Here is a 27,804-nt window from a genome sequence, read left to right as displayed (position 1 = left end):
GGTAGGACTGGGTTCAAGTTGGAGTGCTGAGATTTAACAATACACTGCTGAATTTTTCGAATCTTCTGTTGCCTTATAAATAAATTGGAGAAAATAGCATGGGATAATATTTATATTTAACTATATTACCATAGTGTTTGATAGAGCATAAGCACTTGCAGAGAGTCTTTAATAAATCATAAGCAGAATCATAATTATTATTAGTATGGTGCAAAAGTAATTGCAGTTATTATAAATGGCAAAATTATAAGTAATTGCATTACTTATAAATGCAAAAACTGCAATTGCTTTTCTGCCAACCTAATATGGATAATAGTATTTTGAAGTATTTAATGTGATTAATATAAATATTTGATGTGTAATTTAATGCCCATAAAGTTATTCAATAGACAGACACTACTAAAATAGATAAAATAGTGCAGTCAGACCCATAGAATTTACTTTGCTACTTTTTTGGTTGATACAGGAAGAATGAAAATGAGTATTAAATCATTTCTAGTTATACTTTGTTATATATAGTTATATATTGTTTATACTAAATATTAATTGACATTATCCACACTTTTGGGTTTTAAAGGGAAATTATCGAAAGCTTCACAGAATGTGACTTACAAAATCCAAAAGGATAATTTCTTTTTTTTTAATTTATACTTAAAATATGATCTATTCTTTTAAATTGCATGATTATTTCTAAAACACTATGCTTGGAAACAAATAAGGGTCAGAATAGCAAAAGTAGAAAATGTTTTTTAAGAATTTTAAAAACTGCCCATAATTTAAAGCCATATTTTTTCTCAAGCTTAAAAACTGTTTTCAGTGACAAATTGACTTCCCATTCTAAAAGTAATAATAATAATTATTTTTTTTGCAAATGAGCAATTAGACAGTGATGAACAATAGAGTGACTATTATTTAAATGAGTCTAAGAGGTCACTCAGTGATTTTGGTGTCAGTACTTTATTGCTATTTTGTGCCATATATCTGGTAGCCAACAGAGTATGAGCCATTTCTTGATCTGTGGAGATGGGTTTACATCCAAGGAATTATATAATGAATGCATGAGTTAGTGTCAGGCTGCAGCAAGCACGTGAGTGGCTGAAAGAAAGACTGCCCTGGAAGAAAGTGGCCTCTGGCAATTTGGAAACCCGGTTCTGCTCAATCTTCGTTATGGATCTTCAAAAGAAATGGTCCTCTGAATTGAATAATAATATCTTAATTTTTACTTTTAAGAAATTTATCCATGGGATAAATTATCTACATCCATTAAGATTTTTTGGAGAAAACCAAGTATCCACATAGGAAACAACATTGGTTAACACTGATCTCATTATTTTATTTATTTTTTATTATTATTATACTTTAAGTTTTAGGGTACATGTGCACAATGTGCAGGTTAGTCACATACGTATACATGTGCCATGCTGGTGTGCTAAAATAGGAAAATTAATATTTGGTATAAGGAAGAAAATACATTTTAATTTTCTGTATGTATGTATATATGCATATAATACATTTTATATAAATATGCATGTGTATGTTATTATAATGCACATATGTATGTATACTGCATCTACAGAATTTTATATAGAGAAGAAAAAATACCAAACATCTTATAAAAAGTACAAAAAGTAACCTCTGGAAAGATCATGTGTGATAAGGGTAATTGCTTTTAGGTTTGTAACATAATTCTGATACTGGAGTGAATAAATTTGGTTTTATGGAAAAAAAAAAAAAAAAAAAAGAAATGGTCCTCTGACCTCCCTTGCTTGGTCATATGTTTTGAAACTCAAACTTAATCTCGTAACATTTAAAATGTAAGTGAATCAAAGATCAACGTCAATGTCACATTAAAAAGAGTATGCAGGATGGGGTATATATCACATAAATATTTTTACTGTAGAATATTTTTACCATAATGGAAAATCTAAGAAGTATTGGCACCACAGATGGATCTCAGTGACCTGAGTTTGCTGCGGTCTCTATGGAGTCATGATCCTCTTTTTCTGAACAGCTCCTCCAATTCTCCCTTCAAGTGCCTACTTGTTTTACTCCTGCCTTTCTGTTTAACATTATAGGGAGCCCTTAAGGACCCGGAGTCCTTATTCATTTTTAAACTTATTCTATACACATCTATATTCATTCCAGCTCTTATAACCTCATATTGTTCTTTTTTAATATTATTCTTACTTCCTATTCATGTTTATGTAATTTAATACCATACACATCTACCACATTGCTTTTACATGTGAGAAGCCGTGTTAATGGCTATGGGGAGATAACAAGATTGCAAGCATCTTGAAGTCTATAATAGTTATTTGGGTTTGTTCAGTCTATCTCCGCAATGCTTAATACATAGAACTTACTGACTATCCTGTAATTACCAAATAGTGCCAAGACTGAAGGTGTTGTGGAAAATGCCCTGCGGTTGCAGGCGTTCATTTGGTAAATAAATAAATATGAATCTAGTATGCTTAGATGCTGGTAAAAAGCAATCCAGAAAGTTGTACTGTTATTTAAAAAGAAGGGATTTTTGTTTTTGTTTTTATGTTCTGTCCCTCTGAAGAGGAGCAGCATCAGCTCAGGGGTTTAGTTCAGTACCAAGGGCCCATCATCTCTTCCCATTTTCTACTTTCTCATGCTCAAGTTATCTTGCCACACTCGTTAAAGGTCTAATAAGGGAGGCAGTAAGTGTTCAGCAGGTTATATTAACTTCCAGAATGCAACATATGCTATCCTGCCTCCATGACTTTCTTTTCTTTCTCTGAATTCACAGTCCTCGAAATCCCAAGAAATTCATGGTCATCCATTAAGTCTTATCTTCCTGGAGCTTTCTTCCATTCTCCTCCTCTGTCAGCCTATGGATCAGCTCATTCTAACTGGAGAGCATTCGTCATTTTTATCTAGAGTCTCATCACTGAATGTTCTGTGTATCAGAATCCCATAATTTGGTCATCTTGGTAGAAGTGATCTGTTTTCTATATAAATATTCTTTTAAACAGCATGATATAAGTAACCGATCATTCACAATGAGGGAATATGTTCAGTTATTCATATCCAACAGTCAAGATAACATCATTGCTGGTCTGTTCTATGCACATTTCTTCAAACAACTTGAAATATTGTTTAATATTGTAATTAGCGTCAAGCTTCAGACCAGTCAGACATCCTATCTGGATGATTGAACTCTAACCTACTATACTATTTCTACTTACACTTCCTTTTCTTTAGTTTACTGCTTTGCTCTCTCTCTCTTTTAGTTGCTTTTCCACTCTGCTGCTAGGTTGAACTTTGCAAAATCCATATGTGAGAATGTAGCCCTCCTATCTAAAATCCTCTCATTATTCATTCATAGATTAAAGGTCTGCGTTTTCCCTGACACTACATAACAGTCTTCATGATATATTTTCTATTTTTCTCTTCGTTTTTATCTCACATCAACCACCCCTAAAGAGAAATCCCATCCTTTAGATAGACGGCTTTGTTCTGGGGAACACCACAACTTCAATCACCACTTGTGTTTTATTTTTTTTTTATTTTATTTTATTATTATTATACTTTAAGTTTTAGGGTACATGTGCACAATGTACAGGTTTGTTACATATGTATAAATGTGCCATGTTGGTGTACTGCACCCATTAATTTGTCATTTAGCATTAGGTGTATCTCCTAATGCTATCCCTCCCCACTCCCCCCACCCCATAACAGGCCCCGGTGTGTGATGTTCCCTTTCCTGTGTCCATGTGTTCTCATTGTTCAATTCCCACTTATGAGTGAGAACATGCGGTGTTTGGTTTTTTGTCCTTGCGATAGTTTGCTGAGAATGATGATTTCCAGTTTCATCCATGTCCCTACAAAGAACATGAACTCATCCTTTTTTATGGCTGCATAGTATTCCATGGTGTATATGTGCCACATTTTCTTAATCCAGTCTATCATTGTTGGACATTTGGGTTGGTTCCAAGTCTTTGCTATTGTGAATAATGCCGCAATAAACATACGTGTGCATGTGTCTTTATAGCAGCATGATTTATAGTCCTTTGGGTATATACGCAGTAATGGGATGGCTGGGTCAAATGGTATTTCTAGTTCTAGATCCCTGAAGAATCGCCACACTGACTTCCACAATGGTTGAAGTAGTTAACAGTCCCACCAACAGTGTAAAAGTGTTCCTATTTCTCCACATCCTCTCCAGCACCTGTTGTTTCTTGACTTTTTAATGATCGCCATTCTAACTGGTGTGAGATGATATCTCATTGTGGTTTTGATTTGCATTTCTCTGATGACCAGTGATGATGAGCATTTTTTCATGTGTCTTTTAGCTGCATAAATGTCTTCTTTTGAGAAGTGTCTGTTCATATCCTTCACGCACTATTTGATGGGGTTGTTTGTTTTTCTCTTGTAAATTTGTTTGAGTTCATTGTAGATTCTGGATATGAGCCCTTTGTCAGATGAGTACGTTGCAAAAATTTTCTCCCATTTTGTAGGTTGCCTGTTCACTCTGATGGTAGTTTCTTTTGCTGTGCAGAAGCTCTTTAGTTTAATTAGATCCCATTGGTCAATTTTGGCTTTTGCTGCCATTGCTTTTGTTGTTTTAGACATGAAGTCCTTGCCCATGCCTATGTCCTGAATGGTATTGCCTAAGTTTTCTTCTAGGGTTTTTATGGTTTTAGGTCTAACATGTAAGTCTTTAATCCATCTTGAATTAATTTTTGTATAAGGTGTAAGGAAGAGATCCAGTTTCAGCTTTCTACATATGGCTAGCCAGTTTTCCCAGCACCATTTATTAAATAGGGAATCCTTTCCCCATTGCTTGTTTTTGTCAGGTTTGTCAAAGATCAGATAGTTGTAGATATGCGGCATTATTTCTGAGGGCTCTGTTCTGTTCCATTGATCGATATCTCTGTTTTGGTACCAGTACCATGCTGTTTTGGTTACTGTAGCGTTGTAGTATAGTTTGAAGTCAGGTAGCGTAATGCCTCCAGCTTTGTTCTTTTGGCTTAGGATTGACTTGGCGATGGGGGCTCTTTTTTGCTTCCATATGAACTTTAAAGTAGTTTTTTCCAATTCTGTGAAGAAAGTCATTGGTAGCTTGATGGGGATGGCATAGAATCTATAATTTACCTTGGGCAGTATGGCCATTTTCACGATATTGATTCTTCCTACCCATGAGCATGGAATGTTCTTCCATTTGTTTGTATCCTCTTTTATTTCATTGAGTAGTGGTTTGTAGTTCTCCTTGAAGGGGTCCTTCACATCCATTGTAAGTTGGATTCCTAGGTATTTTATTCTCTTTGAAGCAATTGTGAATGGGAGTTCACTCATGATTTGGCTCTCTGTTTGTCTGTTATGGGTGTGTAAGAATGCTTGTGATTTTTATACATTGATTTTCTATCCTGAAACTTTGCTGAAGTTGCTTATCAGCTTAAGTAGGTTTTGGGCTGAGACGATGGGGTTTTCTAGATACACAATCATGTCATCTGCAAACAGGGACAATTTGACATCCTCTTTTCCTAATTGAATACCCTTTATTTCCTTCTCCTGCCTAATTGCCCTGGCCAGAACTTCCAACACTGTGTTGAATAGGAGTGGTGAGAGAGGGCATCCCTGTCTTGTGCCAGTTTTCAAAGGGAATGCTTCCAGTTTTTCCCCATTCAGGATGATATTGGCTGTGGGTTTGTCATAGATAGTTCTTATTATTTTGAGATATGTCCCATCAATACCCAATTTATTGAGATTTTTTAGCATGAAGGGTTGTTGGATTTTGTCAAAGGCCTTTTCTGCATCTATTGAGATAATCATGTGGTTTTTGTCTTTGGTTCTGTTTATATGCTGGATTACATTTATTGATTTTCGTATGTTGAACCAGCCTTGCATCCCAGGGATGAAGCCCACTTAATCATGCTGGATAAGCTTTTTGATGTGCTGCTGGATTTGGTTTGCCAGTATTTTATTGAGGATTTTTGCATTGATGTTCATCAAGGATATTGGTCTAAAATTCTCTTTTTTTGTTGTGTCTCTGCCAGGCTTTGGTATCAGGATGATGCTGGCCTCATAAAATGAGTTAGGGAGGATTCCCCTCTTTTCTATTGATTGGAATAGTTTCAGAAGGAATGGTACCAGTTCCTCCTTGTACCTCTGGTAGAATTCGGCTGTACATCCATCTGGTCCTGGACTCTTTTTGGTTGGTAAGCTATTGATTATTGCCACAATTTCAGCTCCTGTTATTGGTCTTTTCAGAGATTCAACTTCTTCCTGGTTTAGTCTTGGGAAGGTGTATGTGTCAAGGAATTTATCCATTTCTTCTAGATTTTCTAGATTATTTGAGTAGAGATGTTTGTAGTATTCTCTGATGGTAGTTTGTATTTCTGTGGGATCAGTGGTGATATCCCCTTTATCATTTTTTCTTGCATCTATCTGATTCTTCTCTCTTTTCTTCTTTATTAGTCTTGCTAGCAGTCTATCAATTTTGTTGATCTTTTCAAAAAACCAGCTCCTGTATTCAGTAATTTTTTGAAGGGTTTTTTGTGTCTCTATTTCCTTCAGTTCTGCTCTGATCTTAGTTATTTCTTGCCTTCTGCTAGCTTTTGAATGTGTTTGCTCTTGCTTCTCTAGTTCTTTTAATTGTGATGTCAGGTTGTCAATTTTGGATCTTTCCTGCTTTCTCTTGTGGGCATTTACTGCTATAAATTTCCCTCTACACGCTGCTTTGAATGTGTCCCAGAGATTCTGGTATGTTGTGTCTTGTTCTCATTGGTTTCAAAGAACATCTTTATTTCTGCCTTCATTTTGTTATGTACCCGGTAGTCATTCAGGAGCAGGTTGTTCAGTTTCCGTGTAGTTGAGTGGTTTTCAGTGAGTTTCTTAATCCTGAGTTCTAGTTTGATTGCACTGTGGTCTGAGAGACAGTTTGTTATAATTTCTGTTCTTTTACATCTGCTGAGGAGAGCCTTACTTCCAAATATGTGGTCAATTTTGGAATAGGTGTGGTGTGGTGCTGAAAAGAATGTATATTCTGGTGATTTGGGGTGAAGAGTTCTGTAGATGTCTATTAGGTCTGCTTGGTGCAGAGCTGTATTCAATTCCTGGGTGTCCTTGTTAACTTTCTGTCTCGTTGATCTGTCTAATGTTGACAGTGGGGTGTTAAACTCTGCCATTATTATTGTGTGGGAGTCTAAGTCACTTTGTAGGTCACTAAGGACTTGCTTTATGAATCTGGGTGCTCCTGTATCGGGTGCATATATATTTAGGATAGTTGGCTCTTCTTGTTGAATTGATCCCTTTACCATTATGTAATGGCCTTCTTTGTCTCTTTTGATCTTTGTTGGTTTAAAGTCTGTTTTATCAGAGACTAGGACTGCAACCACTGCCTTTTTTTGTTTTCCATTTGCTTGGTAGATCTTCCTCCATCCCTTGATTTTGAGCCTATGTGTGTCTCTGCACGTGAGATGGGTTTCCTGAATACAGCACACTGATGGGTCTTGACTCTTTATCCAATTTGCCAGTCTGTGTCTTTTAATTGGAGCATTTAGCCCATTGACATTTAAGGTTAGTATTGTTATGTGTGAATGTGATCCTGTCATTATGATGTTAGCTGGTTATTTTGCTCATTAGTTGATGCAGTTTCTTCCTGGTCTCGATGGTCTTTACATTTTGGGATGATTTTGCAGTGGCTGGTACCAGTTGTTCCTTTCCATGCTTAGTGCTTCCTTCAGGAGCTCTTTTAGGGCAGGCCTGGTGGTGACAAAATCTCTCAGCATTTGCTTGTCTGTAAAGTATTTTTTTTCTCCTTCGCTTATGAAGCTTAGTTTGGCTGGATATGAAATTCTGGGTTGAAAATTCTTTTCTTTAAGAATGTTGAATATTGGCCCCTACTCTCTTCTGGCTTGTAGAGTTTCTGCCGAGAGATAGCTGTTAGTCTGATGGGCTTCCCTTTGATGGTAACCCGACCTTTCTCTCTGGCTGCCCTTAACATTTTTTCCTTCATTTCAACTTTGGTGAATCTGACAATTATGTGTCTTGGAGTTACTCTTCTCGAGGAGTATCTTTGTGGCGTTCTCTGTATTTCCTGAATGTGAATGTTGGCCTGCCTTGCTAGATTGGGGAAGTTCTTTTGGATAGTATCCTGCAGAGTGTTTTCCAGCTTGGTTCCATTCTCCTCATCACTTTCAGGTACACCAATCAGATGTAGATTTGGTCTTTTCATATAGTCCCATATTTCTGGGAGACTTTGTTCATTTCTTTTTATTCTTTTTTCTCTAAACTTCCCTTCTTGATTCATTTCATACATTTCATCTTCCATCACTGATACCCTTTCTTCCAGTTAATCACATTGGCTCCTGAGGCTTCTGCATTCTTCACGTAGTTCTCAAGCCTTGGCTTTCAGCTCCATCAGCTCCTTTAAGCACTTCTCTGCATTGCTTAATCTAGTTATACATTCGTCCAATTTTTTTTCAAAGTTTTTAACTTCTTTGCCATTGGTTTGAATTTCCTCCTGTAGCTCAGAGTAGTTTGATCGTCTGAAGCCTTCTCTCTATTCGTCAAAGTCATTCTCTGTCCAGCTTTGTTCCGTTGCTGGTGAGGAGCTGCGTTCGTTTGGAGGAGGGGAGGCGCTCTGCTTTTTAGAGTTTCCAGTTTTTCTGCTCTGTTTTTCCCCATCTTTGTGGTTTTATCTACTTTTGGTCTTTGATGATGGTGACATACAAATGGGTTTTCGGTGTGGGTGTCGTTTCTGTTTGTTAGTTTTCCTTCTAACAGACAGGACCCTCAGCTGCAGGTCTGTTGGAGTTTGCTAGAGGTCCACTCCAGACCCTGTTTGCCTGGGTATCAGCAGTGGTGGCTGCAGAACAGTGGTGGCTGTAGAACAGCGAATTTTCGTGAACCGCAAATGCTGCTGCCTGATCGGTCCTCTGGAAGTTTTGTCTCAGAGGAGTACCTGGCCATGCGAGGTGTCAGTCTGCCCCTACTGGGGGGTGCCTCCCAGTTAGGCTGCTTGTGGGTCAGAGACCCACTTGAGGAGGCAGTCTGCCTGTTCCCAGATCTCCAGCTGCATGCTGGGAGAACAACTACTCTCTTCAAAGCTTTCAGACAGGGACGTTTAAGTCTGCAGAGGTTACTGCTGTCTTTTTGTTTGTCTGTGCCCTGTCCCCAGAGATGTAGCCTACCGAGGCAGGCAGGCCTCCTTGAGCTGTGGTGGGCTCCACCCAGTTCGAGCTTCCCGGCTGCTTTGTTTACCTAAGCAAGTCTGGGCAATGGCAGGCGCCCCTCCCCCAGCCTCGCTGCTGCCTTGCAGTTTGATCTCAGACTGCCGTGCTAGCAATCAGTGAGACTCCGTGGGTGTAGGACCCTCCGAGCCAGGTGCAGGATATAATCTCCTGGTGTGCCGTTTTTTAAGCCTGTTGGAAAAGTGCAGTATTAGGGTGGGAGTGACCTGATTTTCCAGGTGCCCTCTGTCACCCCTTTCTTTGACTAGGAAAGGGAACTCTCTGACCCCTTGTGCTTCCCGAGTGAGGTAATGCCTCGCCCTGCTTTGGCTCGCACACGGTGCGCTGCACCCACTGTCCTGCACCCACTGTCTGGCACTCCCTAGTGATATGAACCCGGTACCTCAGATGGAAATGCAGAAATCACCCATCTTCTGCATGGCTCACACTGGGAGGTGTAGACCGGAGCTGTTCCTATTCGGCCATCTTGGCTCCACCGCCATCACTTGTGTTTTCACATAGTCTCCCAGTTCCCTGAGTTTGCCTGCCCACCTGGAGAAGTTCTCTTAAGACTTTCAGACACACTTCCAGATAACTTTATGCACACCACTATTACAAACATGTAACCATACCAGATTACAACATTTACTTTGCTTTCTCTTCTGTTAAATTGCCAATTCCTTTTGAATAGTTTTGCCATAACGCACTAACTGGAGCATTATTTGATAGAGTAAATGAATGAATATATGAATACATCAATGAATAAGTAAACAAATCAATTAACCCTGAGTTTGTCCTCAAGAATGAATTAAGTCGAGATGGAGAAATGGAGAAATAAATGATTTGTGAGTTTATAATTGATTTCTGTATGGATCCATTTCTCTGCAATTTAGTTTCCCACTCAGTAGAATGAGATGCGAGTTTCTAATTTCTCTTATAGTCTTTCTGGATAGGGCTGAATATTGATTGATTTTCATGCTGTCTCTTCACTGTTTCTTTTTACAATTTTTTTACTGAGCTTAAGATAACAAGAATTGATATTAGCTACGATTTATTGTTATTGTGCAAAGAGTGTCTCACTGAGAATATGTAGACATCATCTTTCGTCCTTATAGAAATCATCCAAGGTGAATACTGCTGTCCTTATGTTAACACAAGGAAACTATAACTAAAATAGGTCATGTATATGTTCCCCCAAGTTCATAAGCAGGAAAAGTTAAGGTTTGGACTCAAGTTTTATATATCTGTTTTCTATATTAGAACCTCTGCTGTATTACCCAATGCTGCCTGCCTACATAGTCCACCATATTATGATAATTATTGGCATATTATCAAAGAATGATGACTTGAATCAGAAGAGGCTTCTCGACCACCAAATTCTTATGAGCTTTTCTTCTTTCCACTGAACTGTTTATAATAATTTCTGGAATATAACATTTTCCACATGTACTATGTTAATGCTTTGGTGTAAAGTATCGATTACAGAAATCATGACTGAGTTCATGAATTTTCCACAAGAGAGATCAAATTCTCATCTCAGATTATTTAATAAAATTCTGAATTCTCATCAAAATGTTCACTTTGTGGGAGGTCTTTTCTACTCTGTATTTGTTTCATAGATTTCTAGGGGTTTGCAGATCAGATTGTCAGAGGTGAGTTCATTTTGTTTCCCAAGGATGAAGACATATATATTCCAATAACCTCTAACATCGTTTGATCTTCTATTTGTTCATGCCAAATACACATCTACTTTTACACTCAGTGTCTCGCAAAAATAGTACATATACCGTCCGATGTGGATGAAAGAGATAGCTTGTTGATATTAATGTTTGTCTCAAGAGTGATTATTATTGCTTTGCCATATAATGAGGTTCAAAGCTTAAATTTTAGGTTTATCATTTGTGTATCTTCGTCATTTAAATGGATGGAGAATGTACCCACACTGTAATACATAGAAAATGATTAAGAAGAAAAAAGGCAGAGGCATTTAATCTTGTTAATAGAAGGGGAGAAGGTGATCATTTGTTTTTATTTTTTTCTTGAATGTATTTAAACTTGTTCTTTCACAATTTGCAGATAATGCATCTTAAATGTCAGCATTAATTTCTTACCACTATTTAAAGTTGTACAAACTCAAAGTTGCTCTGTTAAGAAGGTGACATGGGGGAAAAACCCAAATTTAGATCAATTTGTAGATAATGCATAAGCTATAATATTCATTTGGTGATTATTTTAATTGGAATATATATGTGTATATATGTGTATATGTGTATATATATGTGTGTGTGTGTATATATATATACACGTATATGCACACACAGAAACACACATGCCATTTTAGGTCTTCTGTTAACATAGGTTTTAGATATGCATGGATTCACAGAATTATATGAATGATATAATATGGTTTCATATGAATGATATGGGCTTATTAATAGTTCCTATTTAAAACTTACATGTATACGATATATTTACAGATATACTACTGAATACTTTTTATAAGAAATATTGAACTTCTCAATTTACAAAGTTCTTAGTTTTAGATGGTCGTATAAATGTAGTCATTAATGTAAGGGTAATTCATACTGAAATCAGTCTCTTTTTCTGTTTTAATTATTTATTTGTTTCTAAGAAAAAACATATTAGGATATAATATTAACCGTATTATTAGTTTAACATGACTTTGAAAGGTGAAGTTAAAAATACCAAGATATAGTGTATTCTTTCTTGGTAATCCCACACAGCTCCACATCAGAGGAATACATCAATGACATTATGTTATTCCAGGATTTTTTAAAAAATATATTCTTCCCTTTTGACTTATATATAAAAACAGTGCATTATGAATCATGTAAGGCTGTGTAGCATGTAAGTCAAAGTGTGTCTATGATGATGGGAGGCTAGGCCAGAGCTTCAGGCTTTTCTAGTCCAACACACATATATTTTTGAGCAACAAGTAATGTGCAAAGTTCCCTACTACAAATTACAGGGCTTCTAGGAGATATAAAACTTGGGAAGAAACTAATAATTATTGTATTTTTAAAAGAAAACCACAACCCAAATAATACAGTTGTTATTAACATAGTAAAGTTTTAATCAACGTTTTGATTTGGAATCAGTCATTTTCAGCTTCGGACTTTAGCACTTGTTCTTCCTCTTTGAGGGCATTCTCTTATAGCCATTTTTTCTCATTTTTATCATGCCATTTTAATCAAAATTATAAATCTGATCTAGCTGTAGCCTTCTTCATTAATCCACTGTTTGGGTCCATGTCTTTGTAGCCTCTATGATCAGAGCTCTCAGTTGTCACCTGTCCCTCAGTAACACGGAGGAAGCATAATCAATTGGAAGTTGCTAGAACAGCCACAACTCATCCTAAAAAAGTGCTTCCTTTGATTTTTAGCTTTTTTATAAAGGTTCCAATATATTGCTAAGACTTTTTCCTTACTTATGAGAAAATGTGGCTCTGATTTCCTCCACACATTAATACCTTGGGAAAGGCTGTGCCTGCACCACTATGACGGTGCATTATACTGACATAATCTCCCTCTTTTTCATCACATAGAAAACATGTCATACAAAATAAATCTATATTGCACAAAACATGCTGCATCTTTGGGAATTAAAAGTGTTGAAAATTATATTTATACATATATGTTAATGTATAGGTTATAGATATTTTAATTTATAAGGGCACGCAAAAAAAGTCCAACTATATAACATGTAGTTTACATACTTCCTATGCATTTTTTCTTTTTATTGTTATTATTATTTTAAGTTTTATGGTACATGTGCACACGTACAGGTTTGTTACATATGTATACATGTGCCATGTTGGTGTGATGCACCCATTAACTCGTCATTTAGCATTAGGTATATCTCCTAATGCTATCCTTTCCCCCCCCCTCCCCCCACCCCACAACAGGCCCCAGTGTGTGATGTTCTCCTTCCTGTGTCCATGTGTTCTCATTGTTCAATTCCCACCTATGAGTGAGAACATGCACTGTTTGATTTTTTGTCCTTGCGATAATTTGCTGAGAATGATGGTTTCCAGCTTCATCTATGTCCTTACAAAGGACATGAACTCATCATTTTTTATGGCTGCATAGTATTCCATGGTGTATATGTGCCACATTTTCTTAATCCAGTCTATCATTGTTGGACATTTGGGTTGCTTCCAAGTCTTTGCTATTGTGAATAGTGTTGCAATAAACATACGTGTGCATGTGTCCTTATAGCAGCACGATTTATAATCCTTTGGGAATATACCCAGTAATGGGATGGCTGGGTCAAATGGTATTTCTAGTTCTAGATCCCTGAGGAAATGCCACACTGACTTCCACAAGGGTTGAACTAGTTTACAGTCCCACCAACAGTGTAAAAGTGTTCCTATTTCTCCACATCCTCTCCAGCACCTGTTGTTTCCTGACTTTTTAATGATCGCCATTCTAACTGGTGTGAGATGGGATCTCATTGTGGTTTTGATTTGCAATTCTCTGATGGCCACTGATAATGAGCATTTTTTCATGTGTTTGTTGGCTGCATAAATGTCTTCTTTTGAGAAGTGTCTGTTCATATGCTTCACCCACTTTTTGATGGGGTTGTTTGTTTTTCTCTTGTAAATTTGTTTGAGTTCATTGTAGATTCTGGATATTAGCCCTTTGTCAGATAAGTAGGTTACAAAAATTTTCTCCCATTTTGTAGGTTGCCTGTTCACTCTGATGGTAGTTTCTTTTGCTGTGCAGAAGCTCTTTAGTTTAATTAGATCCCATTGGTCAATTTAGGCTTTTGTTGCCATTGCTTTTGTTGTTTTAGACATGAAGTCCTTGCCCATGCCTATGTCCTGAATGGTATTGCCTAAGTTTTCTTCTAGGGTTTTTATGGTTTTAGGTCTAACATGTAAGTCTTTAATCCATCTTGAATTAATTTTTGTATAAGGTGTAAGGAAGGAATCCAGTTTCAGCTTTCTCCATATGGCTAGCCAGTTTTCCCAGCACCATTTATTAAATAGGGAATCCTTTCCCCATTGCTTGTTTTTGTCAGGTTTGTCAAAGATCAGATAGTTGTAGATATGCGGCGTTATTTCTGAGGGCTCTGTTCTGTTCCATTGATCGATATCTCTGTTTTGGTACCAGTACCATGCTGTTTTGGTTACTGTAGCCTTGTAGTATAGTTTGAAGTCAGGTAGCGTGATGCCTCCAGCTTTGTTCTTTTGGCTTATGGTTGAGTTGGCGTTGTGGGCTCTTTTTGGTTCCATATGAACTTTAAAGTAGTTTTTTCCAATTCTGTGAAGAAAGTCATTGGTAGCTTGATGGGGATGGCATAAAATCTATAATTCACCTTGGGCAGTATGGCCATTTTCATGATATTGATTCTTCCTACCCATGAGCATAGAATGTTCTTGCATTTCATTGTATCCTCTTTTATTTCATTGAGCAGTGGTTTGTAGTTCTCCTTGAAGAGGTCCTTCACATCCCTTGTAAGTTGGATTCCTAGGTATTTTATTATCTTTGAAGCAATTGTGAATGGGAGTTCACTCATGATTTGGCTCTCTGTTTGTCTGTTATTGGTGTATAAGAATGCTTGTGATTTTTGTACGTTGATTTTGTATCCTGAGACTTGGCTGAAGTTGCCTATCAGCTTAAGTAGGTTTTGGGCTGAGACGATTGGGTTTTCTAGATATACAATCATGTCATCTGCAAACATTGACAATTTGACTTCCTCTTTTCCAAATTGAATACCCTTTATTTCCTTCTCCTGCCTGATTGCCCTGGCCAGAACTTCCAACACTATGTTGAATAGGTGTGGTGAGAGAGGGCCTCCCTGTGTTGTGCCAGTTTTCAAAGGGAATGCTTCCAGTTTTTGCCCATTCAGTATGATATTGGCTGTGGGTTTGTCATAGATAGCTCTTATTATTTTGAGATATGTCCCATCACTACCTAATTTATTGAGAGTTTTTAGCATGAAGGGTTGTTGAATTTTGTCAAAGGCCTTTTCTGCATCTATTGAGATAATCACATGGTTTTTTTCTTTGGTTCTGTTTATATGCTGGATTACATTTATTGATTTGCATATATTGAACCAGCCTTGCATCCCAGGGATGAAGCCCACTTGGTCATGGTCGATAAGCTTTTTGATGTGCTGCTGGGTTCGGTTTGCCAGTATTTTATTGAGGATTTTTGCATCGATGTTCATCAGGGCTATTGGTCAAATATTCTCTTTTTTGGTTGTGTCTCTGCCAGGCTTTGGTATCAGGATGATGCTGGCCTCATAAAATGAGTTAGGGAGGATTCCCTCTTTTTCTATTGATTGGAATAGTTTCAGAAGGAATGGTACCAGCTCCTCCTTGTACCTCTGGTGGAATTCGGCTGTGAATCCATCCGGTCCTGGACTTTTTTTGGTTGGTAAGCTATTTATTATTGCCTCAATTTGAGAGCCTGATATTGGTGTATTCAGAGATTCAACTTCTTCCTGGTTTAGTCTTCGGAGGGTGTATGTGTTGATGAATTTATCCATTTCTTCTAGACTTTCTAGTTTATTTGCATAGAGATGTTTGTAGTATTCTCTGATGGTAGTTTGTATTTCTGTGGGATCAGTTGTGACATCCCCTTTATCATTTTGTATTGCGTCTATTTGATTCTTCTCTCTTTTCTTCCTTATTAGTCTTGCTAGTGGTCTATCAATTTTGTTGATGTTTCAAAAAACCAATTCCTGGATTCATTGATTTTTTGAAGAGTTTTTTGTGTCTCTATTTCCTTCAGTTCTGCTCTGATCTTAGTTATTTCTTGCCTTCTGCTAGCTTTTGAATGTGTTTGCTCTTGCTTCTCTAGTTCTTTTAATTGTGATGTCAGGGTGTCAATTTTGGATCTTTCCTGCTTTCTCTTCTGGGCATTTAGTGCTATAAATTTCCCTCTACACACTGCTTTAAATGTGTCCCAGACATTCTGGTATGTTGTGTCTTTGTTCTCGTTGGTTTCAAAGAACATCTTTATTTCTGCCTTCATTTTGTTATGTACCCAGTAGTCATTCAGGAGCAGGTTGTTCAGTTTCCATGTAGTTGAGTGGTTTTCAGTGAGTTTCTTAATCCTGAGTTCTAGTTTGATTGCACTGTGGTCTGAGAGACAGTTTGTTATAATTTCTGTTCTTTTACATTTGCTGAGGAGAGCTTTACTTCCAACTATGTGGTCAATTTTGGAATAGGTGTGGTGTGGTGCTGAAAAGAATGTATATTCTGTTGATTTGTGGTGGAGAGTTCTGTAGATGTCTATTAGGTCTGCTTGGTGCAGAGCTGAGTTCAATTCCTGAATATCCTTGTTAACTTTCTGTCTCGTTGATCTGTCTAATGTTGACAGTGGGGTGTTAAACTCTCCCATTATTATTGTGTGGGAGTCTAAGTCACTTTGTAGGTCACTAAGGACTTGCTTTATGAATCTGGGTGCTCCTGTATCGGGTGCATATATATTTAGGATAGTTAGCTCTTCTTGTTGAATTGATCCCTTTACCATTATGTAATGGCCTTCTTTGTCTCTTTTGATCTTTGTTGGTTTAAAGTCTGTTTTATCAGAGACTAGGACTGCAACCGCTGCCTTTTTTTGTTTTCCATTTGCTTGGTAGATCTTCCTCCATCCCTTGATTTTGAGCCTATGTGTGTCTCTGCACGTGAGATGGGTTTCCTGAACACAGCATACTGATGGGTCTTGACTATCCAATCTGCCAGTCTGTGTCTTTTAATTGGAGCATTTAGCCCATTGACATTTAAGGTTAGTATTGTTGTGTGTGAATTTGATCCTGTCATTATGATGTTAGCTGGTTATTTTGCTCATTAGTTGATGCAGTTTCTTCCTAGCCTTGATGGTCTTTACAATTTGGCATGTTTTTGCAGTGGCTAGTACCGGTTGTTCCTTTCCATGTTTAGTGCTTCCTTCAGGAGCTCTTTTAGGGCAGGCCTGGTGGTGACAAAATCTCTCAGCATTTGCTTGTCTGTAAAGTATTTTTTTTCTCCTTCACTTATGAAGCTTAGTTTGGCTGGATATGAAATTCTGGGTTGAAAATTCTTTTCTTTAAGAATGTTGAATATTGGCCCCTACTCTCTTCTGGCTTGTAGAGTTTCTGCCGAGAGATAGCTGTTAGTCTGATGGGCTTCCCTTTGATGGTAATCCGACCTTTCTCTCTGGCTGCCCTTAACATTTTTTCCTTCATTTCAACTTTGGTGAATCTGACAATTATGTGTCTTGGAGTTACTCTTCTCGAGGAGTATCTTTGTGGCGTTCTCTGTATTTCCTGAATGTGAATGTTGGCCTGCCTTGCTAGATTGGGGAAGTTCTTTTGGATTGTATCCTGCAGAGTGTTTTCCAACTTGTTTCCATTCTCCCTGTCACTTTCAGGTACAGCAATCAGACGTAGATTTGGTCTTTTCACATAGTCCCATATTTCTTAGAGGCTTTGTTCATTTCTTTTTATTCTTTTTTCTCTAAACTTCTCTTCATGCCTCATTTCATTCATTTCGTCTTCCATCTCTGATACCCTTTCTTCCAGTTGATCACATCGGTTACTGAGGCTTGTGCATTCGTCACGTAGTTCTTGTGCCATGGTTTTCAGCTCCATCAGGTCCTTTAAGGACTTCTCTGCATTGGTTATTCTAGTTATCCATTCATCTAATTTCTTTTCAAAGTTTTTAACTTCTTTGCCATTTGTTCGAACTTCCTCCTTTAGCTCGGAGTAGTTTGATCTTCTGAAGCCTTCTTCTCTCAACTCGTCAAAGTCATCCTCCATCCAGCTTTGTTCTGTTGCTGGTGAGGAGCTGCGTTCCTTTGGAGGAGGAGAGGTGCTCTGATTTTTAGAGTTTCCAGTTTTTTTGCTCTGTTTTTCCCCATCTTTGTGGTTTTATCTACCTTTGGTCTTTGATGATGGTGACGTACAAATGGGTTTTTGGTGTGGATGTCCTTTCTGTTTGTTAGTTTTCCTTCTAACAGTCAGGACCCTAAGCTGCAGGTCTGTTGGAGTTTACTGGAGGTCCACTCCAGACCCTGTTTGCCTGGGTATCAGTAGCAGTGGCTGCAGAACAGCAGATACTGGTGAACTGAAAATGCTGCTGCCTGATCATTCCTCTGGAAATTTGGTCTCAGAGGAGTACCTGGGCGTGTGAGGTGTCAGTCCACCCCTACTGGGGTATGCCTCCCAGTTAGGCTACTCGGGGGTCAGGGACCCACTTGAGGAGGCAGTCTGCCCATTCTCAGCTCTCGAGCTGCATGCTGGGAGAACCACTACTCTCTTCAGAGCTGTCAGACAGGGACATTTAAGTCTGCAGAGGTTATTGCTGTCTTTTGTTTGTCTGTGCCCTGCCCCCAGAGGTGGAGCCTATAGAGGCAGGCAGGTCTCCTTGAGCTGTAGTGGGCTCCACCCAGTTCGAGCTTCCGAGCAGCTTTGTTTACCTACTCAAGCCTGAGCAATGGCGGGCGCCCCTCCCCCAGCCTCGCTGCTGCCTTGCAGTTCAATCTCAGACTGCTGTGCTAGCAATGAGCAAGGCTCCGTGGGCGTAGGACCCTCTGAGCCAGGTGCAGGATATAATCTCCTGGTGTGCCAGTTTTTTCAGCCTGTTGGAAAAGCACAGTATTAGGGTTGGAGTGACCCGATTTTCCAGGTGCCGTCTGTCACCCCTTTCTTTGACTAGGAAAGGGAATTCCGGGAATTCCTTGACTCCTTGTGCTTCCTGGGTGAGGTGATGCCTCGCCCTGCTTCGGTTCTTGCACAGTGCGCTGCACCCACTGTCCTGCACCCACTATCTGGCACTCCTCAGTGAGATGAACCTGGTACCTCAGTTGGAAATGTAGAAATCACCTGTCTTCTGTGTCGCTCATGCTGGGAGCTGTAGACTGGAGCTGTTCCTATTCGGCCATCTTGGCTCCCTTTTTTTTTTTTTTTTTTTTTTTTGAGACGCAGTCTCACTCCTGTCTCCCTAGCTGGAGTGCAGTGGCGCGATCTCGGCTCACTGCAACCTCTGCCTCCTGGGTTCAAGCTATTCTCCTGCTTCAGCCTCCCAAGTAGCTAGGATTACAGGTGCCTGTTACCACGCCTGGCTAATTTTTGTACTTTTAGTGGAGATGGGGTTTTGCCATGTTGGGCAGACTGGTCTCAAACTCCTGACCTCAGGTGATCCACCTGCATTGGCCTCCCAAAGTGCTGGGATTACAGGTGTGAGCCACCACACCCGGCCCTTCCTATGCTTTTATAAAAACTTGTACTCTCACAGCATTATGATTACAACAGGGCAGATATTCTAATCCCCATTTTTACGGGTGAGGATACTTGAGGGATAGAATTGATGAGCAATATGCCTCATGTTGGACATCTACTAAGAAGTGAAAACTCAGCAACAATGTGCAATACAAGCTTTTATTACTTTTCCCTAAAAAAAAATTCTAGGGATAAAGGAATTTAAAATATGTGGTGTAAATTTAGAAAAAGACCCATAATTAGAACTTAATAAATAAATGAGATTTTTTTTAACACCTTAAATTTATAATCTTATTCTGGCTAAGAATTCCAATTTCCTTTTGCATTGAGGATATAATTGCTTATATGCCAAAGGTATAAGTGAATATTTTGTTGAGATCAACTTCTATAATTGTGTTCTCTCAAAAAACTGGTGTTATTTATCTATGTATGGTTTATAATTTCTTTACCTGTATATGTCAGTTTACTAAGTTGCAAAATGGTTCTGCTAATAACTGCTCATACTTAGTACTATAATCATTATTATTCCTATTTAACTGATGCAAAAACTAAGCTAAGATGTAAAATTCCCTATATTTATATAACCACACTTTCCAGTTAATAAATGGATTTTTAGAATGCAGGTAAAGGATTATATAGTTAGAAAACCAGTATTGTTTCACCACCATACATTACTGAAGGTGTCATGATGCCCTACCAAGGATGAAATACAGGTTGAAAGTTAGTAATAATTAGTTAGTAATAATCAGCATCCATTCCTGTATTTTCAATCCATTGCACAGATATGTATTCCTTGATATGTAGCCCATGTATTGTCAGCCTCAGTACTGTACTCACTACATTCCCATGCTGAATTGCCCTCTCCTTGAAAAAATACAGAAATCTAAGTTTCTTGTGGAGATTGTCACCTGCTTCTTTTTTAAAGATACACACACTTTGTTCTAGTTTTTATCTAAATTGCCCCCCCACCCCCGGTTCCTGAAGCAAGCAAGTAGAATATTTTCCATGGTCATATCCAAAGTGGACTTGCTGCATAGGAGTGTCACATTGCAGTTATGTGCACATGGAAAATGAGATAAGTTCTCCTGTCTTTGGTGTGTCTATAAAATGCACTAAGCTTTCTTTTAACCATGAATAATTTAGGTATGACCCTTTCTAAGTGCAAGAGAATAGATCAAATGCTGTCCTAGCTCTGTGATGATATAGCTGTTCCCAGCAAGTGAAAGAAAAGATCATCAAAGCCTCTTCCCTTTCTACTTACTCACCCACACTGTTAGAAATTATCTCAAATGAAAATTGGCCAAAGGATAAGAATTAATGTAGTAAGACTTTGACAGGAAAGATGATTAGGAGATTGGACATTCCTTCTATTTTATTGAACAATTTCTGGCTAGGAGATGTCCCTGAGGTCCTTTTCTATTGGTTCTATTCTTATATTTTCATGTGCTGTCTAAGATGTTTATCCTGAGTTTAATTTTGTGTGGATAATGCTAACAGTCCATTTTTGAGTTTTAGAGCTGTCTCATTAATATCCGTGCTGTTCAGTGTTTCAACTTGTATAACAATACGGCTTTCATTTTTTGGATTTGTACTACAGTACAAATGACTTCATTTAAACAACTGGACTCTTGTTTTTTCTTCATTACTCTCATGATGGTCATTATGCAGTTTTTGCATCAGGCTAAGGAGACAATCTCTGGCTTTCATTCAAGATAAAGAGCAAAACAGTATCAAATTCCCTTCAAGACAAGGAAGAGTGCCTTTGGCCAATAATAGTTGATCATGACATGAGGAAAACTATTTCATTAAAAATAGAAGAGAGAAAAAAGGGAGAAGTAGGAGGAAAGATAGGGGAGAGACCCAAAAAAAGATTCAATTTTATTAATGCAAAACACCCAAACTTGGAGATCAAGAAAAAAAAAAACATTAAAACATCAAATATATGGGTTTTTTTTAAATTCTTTAAAAACACGAAAAATTCTGATTGAGGAAAAACATTAAATGCATTTTTCAGGTTTATCTGAAGTCACAGATAACAATATTAATGACGCTAAAATGTACTGAACAGACCCACATATGAATAAGTGAAAATACTTAAGAATTTTTTCTTTAAAATAAAACTATAACTGAGTTCAGAGGCACTCTGGATTTTAGCAATTTAAAAGCAACCAGTGTTACTAATCTAACTATGAAGAAGCTCATAAGATACCTTTAACATATGGCTAATAAAATTGCAAAAGTGACGACACTCGTTCAAGAGATACATGCTGAGCATCATATACGTGTGTGAAAGGCACAATATTTCTTTTTCATTTGTATGGCTATATAACTATAATTCAAGTCAGCAAAGATTTAGTTGTGTGACATAAAAACTATTAGAATAATAAAGAGATTTTAAAATTATGTGTATTTGTGCAAATAGACTAGAGGTCAAGAACACTTTGATGACATAAAACCACCTTCCCTGAGAAACTATGTTCTTGAATAAGAGTACAGGAATTATTGATGCAGAGTTGCATAGAAATAGCCAGATTTGGGTGGCTCAGCTTCTACAAGAGGAATGGAAGGTGAAAGGTCAAGTCCCAAAGTGTTGTCCAGAACTAGGTTAATAATATTGAACACCTATACCAAGGACCAGGCACTTTACGAAGCTACATATAGAATCTCATTTAATCCCTGCCATAACTCTACTGGGTAGATGCTATTATCACCCTCTATACCAAATTAAAAGCAAACTTAGGCATAGGTGTCTAAAGACACTGGACCTGGGCTCAACTCAGTTTGATTTGATCCCCATATCACCTGTACCTTTTCACAGTGACATGCTTACTTCTTTATAAAGTCTAGGTCATGAATGCAGGCAACTTTTCTAAAGGTTTGACAATGGACAAAGTCTGAGAATAAAAATAGATGAGTACAAGTGATTTGGAGATTAGTACAATTTGAGAATTTAATTTATGAACAGAATTTTTTATACATTATCAGGTAGCCTTCATCATAATCACCACCAGAAAGAAAAATCTTAGAACTAGGAGATAGGGTCTTGGTAGCGGCATGAACAACCTTGATCATATCAAATGCTTTCCTGGTTATGACTTATAAAAAAAGGAATTCAACCAAAAGCTACAGTGTAAATAAACTAGGGTGAGGAATTTGAAGATTATCTTAACAATATCCCTAATGGAAGAAGTTGGGAATGTGACAAGAAACAGTTCTCTGGTAGGAAAAAAATAATGCAATTCCTTACATGATGAAGTAAATACAGTGTATGAGAAAATTCATTCAGCCATTCTTCATGTAGGAAAATCCATCTATGAGAAGAAATTTTAAAATAATAAAGAGATAAATAGAAGGAATTGGCCCAAGAGGCCCTTAGCCAGTATGTGGATCTATGTGTACATACTGCTTGAAAGAGGGCAAACTTCATTATACTTTAGATATACATATGCTGCAACTAAATCATCATGGATTATAAATCTCTATAAAGTAAATTTTTAATTAAGCCAAGGCAAATATTGTTTAAAGCTACTATCCTATGTTAATCTCATATTCTACCTGAAATGAATTGTCATGAAGAATAAAATGGAAGCACTGATAGTTGATTATGCTTCAGAATATAAGGTAATATTGTTCTTTGCATATTGTTTCCTTTTCCTTACCTTGATTTTTATTCTGTTCTTTACTCCTCCTTTCACATTCTTTTTAAATTCATAATACCTACAATTAAATTGCAACCCTTGGTTCTCAAGGACTCTAGCTCTCAAAGAGGTATTCGTGCAACTGAGTGACCCTGTTGTAGGCCTAGAAAGAGCAATGAACTGAGATGACTATAAAGCAATTCTATGTCTCCTCTTTCCACTGCCCCAGTGGATGCAGATAAGCAGCTGACAAATTCTACCATGCTTTCAACTGGTCGTCAGAAGTCCTCTCATTAGAATAATATTCTTCCTTCCATTTATTATAACTAAAGCTTTACTGATAAGGATAAGAGCTTTCAAAAATGTACTTTTAATGGGATGCGGTGTCTCGTGCCTGTAATCCCAGCACTTTGGGAGGCCGAGGCAGGCGGATCACGAGGTCAGGAGATCGAGACCATCCTGGCTAACATGGTGAAACCTCGTCTCTACTAAAAACACAAAAAATTAGCCAGGCATGGTGGCAGGAGCCTGTAGTCCCAGCTACTCGGGAGGCTGAGGCAGGAGAATTGCTGAACCTGGGAGGCAGAGCTGGCAGTGAGCCGAGATCATGCCACTGCACTCCAGTCTGGGTGACAGAGCGAGACTCCATCTCAAAAAAAAAAAAAAAAATGTACTGCCCTGATAATTTGTGATCTTAACTATTTACTACCAAATATTACTTAACAATGAAAACAATAAATAAAAATAAAAAGAACAATTAATTGCTCAAGGTACCTCAGCAGATTGGTAATGAAATCAAAGACTAAAACCTTTGTCTTCTGAAAATAAATTCAACCCTGTTTTTAGAATTTAATTGAAACACTTTGTGAACCCGATCAAACGTGTAGTTTCAACAAATCTCCACACTTTAATCCAGTTTTGGTATAAATGATGTTTTGTTATGTCATAAAGAGGTGACTTGTTCTGTCATTTAAAAAAATCTATTGAGTATTGTTTGTTTTATTCCATTTTTTCTATATTTTATTATATTGTGAACTCATCCATACAGACACATTCAGTGTTGAAGGTATTGAAATAGATGAGGATTCTGCCCTCAAAGACCTTACCTTCTAAGAAAAGTTTGCAGTCTTAATTTGATTCTGCTGCTTGTGTTAGGAAATAGACAAGTTTCATATTGCTATGACCTTTTCACTGCTTAAAACAGATGGAATTGTTCTTTTCACTGCAAATTTCAACCAAGTTGTATGTCTCCACTCTCAACCTTGAAACACCCTTCTTACTGTGAATCCCCAAAGATTTCTGAGACAGAGATAAAAAAGCAAAATTGTGTAGAAGGAAAATGAGGGAAACACTCAGAAAGAAACAAAAATAACTAAATCAATTGGAGCTCAGCAATCTTGCACAGCCAATACACACGAGTCGTGGTACCCATTTATTATAAGATAGATGATTTGTCTGTAGTACGTTCTGTGTGGTTATCCCTAGCACCAAATGTTTTGCTATTCCTACCTTACTGAATAAGTACTCTTTGCTTAGCTTTATTTATAAGTCTAGTATTTTCTGCTCATCACTTTGTGAACAAGTAATGTCCCTCATTTTCCTGCACATGCCTGGTTTGTTCCTTGTAATGTCAATGATTAGCATCATAATCCATGTGCTTTTAAGTGTGTGTTGAAATAGATATGCCTATATTGTACACCAAAGAAAAAGAAACAACACCCAATTAGATCACAGAAATGGGTTCAAAATCTTTGGTTCATAATGAATTGATACCACTTTGTGATCTAACATTTAAACCTTGGAAAGACTAGGTTAAAGTTTAAAATGGCAATTAAGAGAAGAGAGCAAAAGAGTGAAATTGTAGTTTTCTTCCATGAGTGTAGCAATAATGAGTCAAGGTTTGAAGGTTTTGTTTTAAAAAAACCTGTAGCCATTTACTAATTGTGAGTTTGAAAACTGTGCCTTATTTTAAACCCTATCTTAAAATAATTTATTTGCCTGCCATAAAATGTCTGACTTATTTACATTTTAACTAAACATAACTTAGCTGTGAACTTCTAAAATCGCTGTGAAAAAGGCAATGTGTCATACGTAGATTGGAAAGTTGTATCTTTTAAATAAACAAAACATCTTATGTTGCCTTAGCACTGTTGCCAGAGTTTAAAGGTGAACAATCCTGCCTTAAAAGTTAAGGACACTCTGGTGATCACTCCAAGGGTCTGCTGATTGCACTTTTTTTATATCCTTGTAAGGCTTTAGATTTCATTGGTCCATCTAGAAAATGGGAGTACCTCTGACATAATAGCTCATATTACATAGCAATTATGCTTTATCCATAGATATTGTGCATTTAATTACTGTGCAACTAGCCAAAATTCTTTATATAGTTCTCCATTTTTAAGTGTAATTCAAAGAAATATGCTCAACATAAGCAAAATTATCAAGTAAAAGAATAAAAAACAGTTGTTATTGTCCTATAAATCTAATCATGGTTTTGCTCTTTATACTTCATAAAGTATTTTCAAATGCCTTATGCCATTAATGCTTACAAAATGTCATTGAGGAAAGCATGGTAGTATTTGCCATCATTATAGACACAGACTGAGTCCTAGTGTTTCAGTTATTTTTGCCTATGTTTGTAGTGAAGTTGAGATTCAACCTTGGTATTTTTACTCAGCTTAGTATTCAAAGGTGAAGTTAATCTTTGGTACCTGTTCTTTGTGAAACAAAATATTTGCAATAAATACACAAGCTTCAAAATACAGTTTCTTTATGTAAACTCAAGTCTTTTTAAGGCCTTTCCATTTTAAACTTCATCTATTTTCCCTGAAGAAGGTTTACTTCAACAAGCATTGGCTATGTCCTATGCATACTAGAAATTATGCTAGGCATGATTCATGCTAGTTCTCAAATGTTAAACAAGCTGTTATCAGGATCAACTGGGCAACTGAAAAAACAAAACAAAACAAAACAAAACAAACAAACAAAAAAACCCAGCAATTCCAGGCTTACTTTTGAATGAAGACATTAGACTTCTAGGTTATAGCATGGGGACATGGGTAGTAACAAATTTCAAATTATCTGATCAAGAGCCAAGGTTGCATAAATTAAAATACACTTAAAAAGAAAATATAAAAGAAAAGAAAAAATATCTAGGTGGCAAACACTGTGGAAAGACAAGGCATATTTAGATTTGAATCACTGAAGATCACATTAAATGAGTGATTTAGAAAAGAATGGAGGAGATTTGTGATTCATTAATTTCTATGGCACAGTTTATTTACGGTGTTTCTTTATTTATAATACATCTCATAATACACATAACAGAAAACTTACTCCCCAAAAAAATTTTGGAAATAGGGAGTATATGACATGATGGATCTTAAGTGCTTAAACCACAGAAGGCATTTATATGAGTTTGCTAGGGCCATCATAACTAAATATCACTGACTGGATATCTTAAACAATGGAAATTAATTTTCTCGAAGCTCTGAAGGCTAGAAGTCAAAGATCAATGTGCCAGCAGGATTGGTTATTTCTGAGGGCTCTCCTTGGGTTGCAGATGACCACCCTCTTTGCGCCCCTTCATATGGTAGTCCCACTGTACCTGTGCACCTCTTGGGTCTTTTGTGTGTCCAAATTTCCTCTTCTTTAATGGGCATCAGTCAGGTAGAATTACGGCCCACGTTTGTGGTTTCATTTTAACTTAGTTACCTATTTAAAGGACCTATCTCCAAATATAGTCACAATCTAAGCAACTGGGTGTTAGGGATTCAACATATAAATTTTGGAGAACACAATTCAGCCCCTAACAGCTTTTAATAAATTTTAGTTGCTCTGTGTTTTGTCTGATTCTCTAATTACTTCTTTATGTAACTTACTGGTTCCATACAACCCCTGTATCTGCTCAGTTTCATTTGTTGCTGAGAGGTTATTTGCTGTAGTAAATCTAATAACCTAAAAGCTTGTTATTGGAAATGGTTTGTGTATTGGGGCTTCTAGATAAACATTTACATAAAGAGGAAGGCAGGAGAGTTTGGTGTTTTTACCTTGAAGAGTGAGTAGGGTGGGAATTTCTCACAGGTTGCCCAACTAACAATGGAGATCCTTTCAGGGATGGATGTTTAAATGGTCTTCAGATCTATCACATGCACAACTGCTTGTTGGAACTGTACCTAGGTATGGACCTAGATACTCCATGTGATTGTTTCAGAGTCTGATTTTTTACTTTTTCTGTATTCTAGAAAATCAACTAATAAATGTTTTAAGCTGACATTTTAAAATTGTACCTTCTTTTCCCTCTGGAAAGAACATTCATGCTTTATTATTTGTGTGTCTTTCTTTCCTTCTAGCTTTCAAATTTTTCAGACATATATATCTATGCTTCTTTTTGCTGTCAACTTTAGTGATAAAAAAAGAATTTTTCTCACTGCTTGTTTAAATTTTCTTCAGTGAGAATTCCACCACAAAAACAAACAAACAAACAAAACAATTCAGGAAATACTAATGCAGTTTTTTTTTAAGTTTAACATTATGTATGGTTGCACATTTCCTGTTAAATTATTATCAACTTTTTGTAATTGGTTCTGCCCTTCAGCCCTTGGAAGCCATTTGCAAGACATTTCTAAAACACTCTGGAAGAAATCCAATAAAGACAGACCTGTCTACCAACTTGACAGTCATTCTTTAGAAATGCCGTTGGGAAAGTACCACCCATTTTCTTCATTTTTCCC

At 37.3% G+C, this 27,804-nt stretch overlaps 1 protein-coding gene across 3 annotated transcripts in view; it reads left to right on the top strand.

Moving 5' to 3' along the window:
• DPP10 (dipeptidyl peptidase like 10) overlaps nt 1-27,804 on the top strand; it is a 704,745-nt gene that overhangs the window by 641,100 nt on the left and 35,841 nt on the right. The window lies entirely within an intron of this gene.

The sequence above is a fragment of the Pongo pygmaeus genome, chromosome 11, assembly GCF_028885625.2.
Source record: "Pongo pygmaeus isolate AG05252 chromosome 11, NHGRI_mPonPyg2-v2.0_pri, whole genome shotgun sequence".
Taxonomy (NCBI): Eukaryota; Metazoa; Chordata; class Mammalia; order Primates; family Hominidae; genus Pongo; species Pongo pygmaeus.
Note: the sequence above shows the minus strand (reverse complement) of the source record. Positions and strands in the feature narration are given on the sequence as shown.